Source organism: Spermophilus citellus (assembly GCF_964194105.1).
Source record: "Spermophilus citellus genome assembly, chromosome: 3".
Lineage (NCBI taxonomy): Eukaryota > Metazoa > Chordata > Mammalia > Rodentia > Sciuridae > Spermophilus > Spermophilus citellus.
This window is the reverse complement of record NC_138184.1, coordinates 123001900-123007899: the sequence shown is the minus strand read 5'-3', so window position 1 is coordinate 123007899 and position 6000 is coordinate 123001900. Positions and strand designations below refer to the sequence as shown.

The window sequence follows — 6000 nt, the reverse complement described above, 5'->3', positions numbered from 1 at the left end:
AGAGGAGAAAATAACTTGAAAAACCTAATAGTGCAGCCCAGATCAGATTATTTGAATATTTGGTAAGTATAGAAATAACATGGATCCATTTTAAATTATATTTTTTCAAAACATTCTGGGCATAGCTCTTGTCATCTTAGGAAGCCCAGAAAGTGGAGAAGTCACTAATGGAGACCTTAAGGGTGGGTCACAGACTGTCCTGTTCAGCACCACTGAGGATGGACCACTAGCCAGTGTAGCAAGACCTGCACAGCTCCCAAATGGATAACACAGGAAGTCCATTTGTCTGGCACTGTACCTGGACAGTACTAGGAAGTAGTAGAAGCTTCCTGGACTTTGGAGTTTTCAGTATTTTATGTTTTAGAACTTCACAGGCTTATTACCAATCCAGGGAAACAGGCCTTCATGTCACACTGGTCAGTCAATACCATGGGGTCCTTGGCTAAACTGCCCCCTCCTGTTTTGAAGTTTTTATTGAATTTTGAATTTTAGTCTAAGTCAGTGTTTCTATCGGACATCTACAAGGTGCCTCCCTGTCCCATGGCTGCTTACTGGAGAATGTGCAGAAGGTATTCAGGTGCCATCAAACTGTAGACAGAATTATGGCAAGTCACAGGTGTCTCCCTCCTCTACTCTGCCATCTCCACCTTTTCCCTTGTAACATTTTGGACATAAACTCCCCAAGATGCAAAAAAAAAAAAAAAGCCAACTTTTAAAATGTGGCCTTCAGATGCTTTGTATACAACTGGAACAAGTAAAAATTGGTCTACAAGTGCATCATTATCTGCACAAGCTAAAATTTTATGTATTCTACAATTTAGCAACTTCTCTTTAAGAAATTTACCTTGGGAATAGACTCTCACAAGTATAAAGAATATTTAAGCATATTGTTGTAGCATTGTTATAAATACTTAAAATCTATGGTGTATCCATGCACTCTTACATAATAGCTCTTAAAAATGAGGAGGATATGAATATACATGTATAGAAAGAAGTCTGAAAATATTATGAAAATGAAAAGACATGTGAAGTATGATCCCATTATTTACAAAAACCACAAATTTTACACACACATACACACTTTTTCTATATGCTTACATATATGTTTATGGAAATTCTGGAGTGGTATTTATTAAGCTGGACTCCCTCTTAGAAGATGGGTGTTGGAAGGAAAGGGGTGAATTAGTTATGGTATAAGTATACACACTTAGCCAAACAGAAGTTGACATGTTACTGAATCATCCCCTTTTTCATAAAAAGTCAAATGTCAGCAGTTTCTTAGGATTCCACCTGAATACTTGAAAAATAGCAAGATACTTACTATCTGCCTTTTTTAAAACCACTTGCTCCCTTTTTTTTTTTTTTTTTTTGGCTATATCCTAAAATTGTGGACCACATCCTCAGTATCTTGCAGATAGTAGGTGCTTAATAAATGTTTACTGACTTGAATCCATGTAAATTAGGAAAATGTTATTTGTAGGCTTGGAGGAGAGTATGCCTAAAGCAAGCTTTCCTTTCCTTTAGGGTACATCTCACTAAGTCTTTGGGTAACATTTTTGCTGTCTTGTTCTTTCTCGGAATTCTTTCCAAATATTTAGTATGCATATGCATTATGTTTTTCATTTGGTTTCTGAAGAAAGAGTCAGTCTGGAAGAGTGAAGGATGTTGAGAGACCTATCCTAGCATGCATCTCTGGCTCCAACTGTGGTACCCAAGGCTTTGCCTCCTGGATCACTGTACATCTGTAACAGGAAAGATGGAAACAGTAACAGTAAATCTGTAACAGTTGGTCTTTAAAGTTCCTCAGATTATTATAACCCTAACTATGTATTGAATATATTCTTTTCTTTTAAATATTTTTTTTAGTAGTAGATGGACACGATACCTTTATTTTATTTATTTATTTTTATGTGTTGCTGAAGATTGAACCCAGTTCCTCACACATGCAAGGCAAGCGCTCTACCACTGAGCCACAACCCAAGGCCCTGTATTGGATATATCCTTATAGATCTTTTTAATGTGTTTGTTGAAACATGGACATAAACACGCCCTGTAAATATACAGAATCTGATTAGGGAAAGGAAACTTATATATATTGAAATAGAAATGGAAATATTTATCTAGTTAATCATAGTAAATCACATTGATTAAACACCTTAACCAAAAGCTGTCCTAAGTAAGAGATTCCTCATTTTATCTTACCAGGACCTACTGAAAGAGATACAGTTAACATCTCCAAATTATAGGTAGCTGAGACTCAGAGAGTTTAAATGACTGACAAGAAAACCCAATATCCCTATGGCGTAATGACTCAGGGGCATGAGCCTCACCTGAGCCCCAGAGCGCAAACGCCTCTACTCATCTATGGAGCTGGGTTTCTATGTTCTCAGCTTTTATTTACCCCAGGGTTTATCTTCTATCATGTAATTATATATTTTAAAAACTTGTGAGGCTGGGATTTGTGGCTCAGTGGCAAAGTGCTTGCCTAGCATGTGTGAGGCATTGGGTTCAATTCTCAGCATCATATATAAATAAATAAAGGTTCATTGACAACTAAAAACATATTTTTAAAAAAAACTTGTGCGTTTGGGAGCAGGGTGGAGTTCACAGAATTTTGCTGGGTAAATTATAATTTGAGAAATCATTGCTTTCAGCTGATAAGCAAATGATACAATTTCTCATCTCATTGGCCCACAAAAACTTCTCATAGGCAATGCTTCATTTGACACATAAGCAGCACATAAACTAAATATAAGTCCGTATATTGATAATTTAGCTAGAAGTTTTTTTCATTTTTCCAAGTGAAGTTTTATCACCTTTTCTAAATTATTATGACTGTTAATACTTGCTGTCTTGCTGGCTGCATCTTTGAGGTAGCCTGTCAGTGTGCATGCACTGCAGGAAAAGAGGGGAGCTGATTATTATACCTGTTGTGTGTTTCTGTAGTATGTTACAGGTTACCAAATAATATCATAAGCTTATTTTAACATATTAGACTTCATATTCATCATTTTTATTTTTGTCTTCACTACAACCCTATGAACTAGGCCAAAATAATGTTTTTAGCTTCCTTTTACACTTAGGGTAAGAGTTTTTCCCATCAGTCTTCCAGACTGGTGAAACCAGAACTGTATTCCAGGTCCACAGTCTCCTTATCACCCCATGTTCATATTTGGGGATGTGTTGACTTGATTTAACACATCATTTTCTAAATCTTTTGTCATCTTTATATGGTCTTGTATTTGAATGGTTAACTGGGCAAATGTCTTGAAAGTCAACATGTAAAACGAATTTGCCATCATGAAAGTTTTCATGAAGCCATAAATTTTTCTCCTGGAGATCTTCCAGCAGTAAAAGAATCCAAGGGTTCCTGGGTACAGAGGCTTACCTGAGGGATTAATGTCTCCGCAACGGTGACTCACACTGGGGAGCTTTTAGGCAAATCAGATGATCTCTTAAAAACCATCCCTGAGTTAAGTGGAGGCAAGGCTGAATTAAGACCAAGCTCTTGGAGGGCATGTGAATATATCCAACTTTGCTCCTTCTGGTTCTGCCTTTTTGCATGATGCCCCTGGCGCACTGAGACAGGTTTTTTTATCCTCCCTTTTCTCCATGTGGTTTCTTCTGCATAGGGAGTTCCTATTGATCATTCTAAATCACGGTATTTTAGAATCATGATCCCTACTGTTTTCATTACTCCTTTCTGCCCCCATGCAGGAAAAAATAAAAGTACAAGGTCAGGGACACTGGAGAGCTGGCATTTCAGTGCAGAAACTTAAGACAGATGTAAGTTTTAAGAAGCACATTTATTATTATGAACATCCTCCACAAGCTGTAGTTGGTATTGTTCCGTAACAGGTAGATCCCTTAAATTTTTAAAAGAGTAATATTAGAGAGTTTTTTTAAAGATGCATTTTAGCATGAATTGAGCAAAAAGTATGACATTCCTTCATTGGCTAAGTCACAATTCTTTATCATTGTCCCTTGGCTCTTGGGTGCTCTAGCACCTACATGGGCCCAGAGGGTCATAAAAGACACCAAATTTATAGGGAAGATCATATAAAAAGATAAGTCCAAAGGTTGTTTCTTAGCCTCCACCCCCATTCCACAATGATGACACCTGATGAATCCCAGAGATGAAAGTGTATGCCTGGCTGCCCTTGTACACTTTAAATCATGGGCCAGAGACGACACTGTCTGATCCTTTAGGGGGTCTTTGAAATGGAAAGCTGGGGCCTCTGAGGGTCCATCTGCCCTACCCTGAAGTGTCCATACTTATATAGACCTATTTTATATATTAAAGATCTGTATGAGATTATGGTGCTATTCTTACCAAAATAAATAAATAAATAAAATTCCTTTTACCACTTTCGTAAAGTCCTTAGAGTTTGAAAACCATTATTCTAGGTCACCATAGTCAGAGGGTTCATATCCCTCCCACATTTTCCTATTCAGAGTTTTTTTTTTTTCTCATTTATGAAAGAGGTGAAGAAACCAACACTAAGACATCTAACTATGGTTACTTTTGAGGCCTTCTGTTTAGGGCAAAGAAAATAGTACTGACTTAGTGCACATGTCCAAGGCTTTTGTGTCACCTGAGCACTTTGAATCAATTTATCTCTGGCCTTTTGTTTTTCTTTGGGAAATTCTTCTACTCCTACCCTATCTTTAACTATTCATCTTGTATTGGCTATCCAACTATACCCAATAATGCTCTTTCTGAAAATATGCCAATTGCACTAATTACAGCTAAGCTGGAATATTAAATTGTGATGTCTGTTTCCTAGAGAATGCAGTATTATTCCCCAAAGTATATCCTTGGTGCCTGTGCAGGTTCTATTTTAAAGATTCCAGTAAAGGTTGTTTCATATATTGGGAATGATTTTACTGGTCTTGCCAGTCCCCTAAAATTAATTCTTGTAGGAGGTTGTTTACTCAAATCTACAAAGAAATTTTACACCATATCTAGTCATGTTTTCTAGAAATTTTAACATTTGATTTGTCATTTACATGCTTTTGTAAAAGTCTGGGTTTTCTATGTGGGAAACTCACATTGCCTGTAAAACCTGGTGGCCAGCTCAGCAAGCATACAACCCCAATCTGTTGTTTTTCTATTGGACTTCCTTTAGGATATTCATCCAAACTGATCTTCTGCAAGCAGCTGTAATAGGTTAGTTTGCATCTGCTTTGGTCCTTCTCTGCCATGTCTTGGGTATAATCTATGCCTTATAACTGAAGTTTAAGTTAGCTCTGAAAGGGTAGAAGCTATAGGAGTTTCAATCTCCATGGGAAGAGAGCATTTTTAAACCGGTTATGCCTTCCCAATATTGGATTCCTCAGAACGGGAAAGAGTTCCCCATTCCTAGAGGGTTTGGCTAAACTTAATTCTAATCAAAATAAAGATGATATCCTATAAAGCCCAATTTCATTTGGCAAATCATACTTAGTGAAGTGTGAAGAACCTTTGTGTTTTCATGAATTATATTTTATTCCTATTTCAAAGTGAAGTTTCATTGATAGACTTTTTTTTTTTTTTGCATGCAGGGAGGGACTTGTTGCTCCAGTAGGCACGGAGCCCTTCCATCCCTCTCCAGGCATCTTCTGCCTACCAGGTTAAGTTGGGCAGCTGTCAAAAGAGTTCTTGGCTCTTGAAAAGAAAGTAAACAAACCCAGGATGCATGGGTCTGAGCAGGATTCTAGCATGAGGGTGGGTGGGGCAGGCTTGTGGGGAATGAAAAGGGAACCACTTTATTGGGGGAAAGCTTCATCAAAACATGTGAAGAACTTTAAAAATGTAGATGCCTTTGGACCCAGTCAGAAAACTTCTGGAGATTTACACGGTGGTAATTATTAGGGATATGTACAAAGACTGGCTAGTAGGTGTTCATCGGTGTTGTTTAATAATCAAAAAGGATGGGAAGCAATATAAGTTCAAAGTTAGAAAAAGGATTTAAATAAATCCTGAAGTACCCATTATATACAAAACTGTAGAGGTATGGC

At 37.4% G+C, this 6000-nt stretch overlaps 1 protein-coding gene across 11 annotated transcripts in view; it reads left to right on the top strand.

Moving 5' to 3' along the window:
• IKZF1 (IKAROS family zinc finger 1) overlaps positions 1 to 6000 on the top strand; it is a 97034-nt gene that overhangs the window by 14623 nt on the left and 76411 nt on the right. The gene's annotated exons all lie outside the window — the stretch shown is intronic.